Here is a 1,315-nt window from a genome sequence, read left to right as displayed (position 1 = left end):
ATATATATATATATATAAGTGTGTATTTATATATATTTAAGTATGTATATGTAAATGCAATACAATATGAAATACTAAACGCTAAATAGAAGTAGTAGTGAAAAAAAAATAATTAATCTGAAACATTTGAAAGTATAATACATAAAATTGTCACAAGAAATTGAAAAGAATTTAAATAATAGAAAATATATTATATTATATTGAAAGCTTTCAAGTTATTTAATGTCTAAAAAAAATAAATAAATAACAAAATATATAAATACAAAAAAAAAAAAAATCGAAAACTATGAATTGAAAAAATGCTTGGGATGTTTTTGAATTTGATAAAAGCATTTCCGGCAGGGCTGTGCCTACGCGCATGCGTCGAAATCAGTCGGACGCTAAGAATAACTTGGTCTGTTGGGTTTGTAAATCGTCACAACAAAAGGCTGATTATTGATGGTACATTGGTCGGCTGTTCTTACGATGTTATTGCTGCTGCTGCAGTCGCTGTTGTTGTTGTTAATGCTGGTGTCGGTGGTGGTTGTGGTGCTGCTGCTTCTGTTGCAGTGGTTGTTGTTACGTATGTTTTTGTGGTTATTGTTGTTGTTTTTGTTGTTGTTGCTCTTGTATGGTTCTCGTTTTCGTTTGTGTTGCTGCTGCTGCTGCTGTTGTTGCTGTTGGTATTGAGTTGTTACTACTTCCGTTATTGGCCTTGTCTTTTGAAGTAGTAGTAGCAGCAGCAGCAGCAGCAGCATCAGCAGTAGTAGTAGTAGTAGTAGTAGTAGTAGTAGTAGTAGTGGTAGTGGTGCTGGTGGTGTTTATGATTTTCGTGGTACTATTAGTAATACTAGTAGTAGTAGTTTGTGGTGGTGGCGGTGGCGGAAGTAGCGGTAGTAGTTATAGTAGTAGTAGTAGTAGTAGTAGTGGTAGTAAATATTTGTTTGGTGAGTACATGTAGATGTGCGTATGTATATGTATGTATATAAGTGGTGGTCTATATTGATGTGTGAATTTGTGCTTACGAATATTTACCCATGTCTACGTATGCATTCGTCTTTGTATACATATATATATATCTATATACATATATATATATATATATATATATATATATGTATGTATGTATATATGTATATGTATGTGTGTGTGAACTTGTATATGTGGGTGTGTGTGTATGTGGATGCGTGTATGTTGACGGGTGTATGCGCGCGCGCGTCTAAGTGTAGGTGGTTGTCCCGCCTCTCTGGTTTTATGTTCTTACAGATTTATGAAAACATGAGGTGATTTTCTAGACACACCCACACACACACACACACACACACACACACACACA

Source organism: Octopus bimaculoides, chromosome 22 (assembly GCF_001194135.2).
Source record: "Octopus bimaculoides isolate UCB-OBI-ISO-001 chromosome 22, ASM119413v2, whole genome shotgun sequence".
Lineage (NCBI taxonomy): Eukaryota > Metazoa > Mollusca > Cephalopoda > Octopoda > Octopodidae > Octopus > Octopus bimaculoides.
This window is presented reverse-complemented; position numbering follows the sequence as displayed.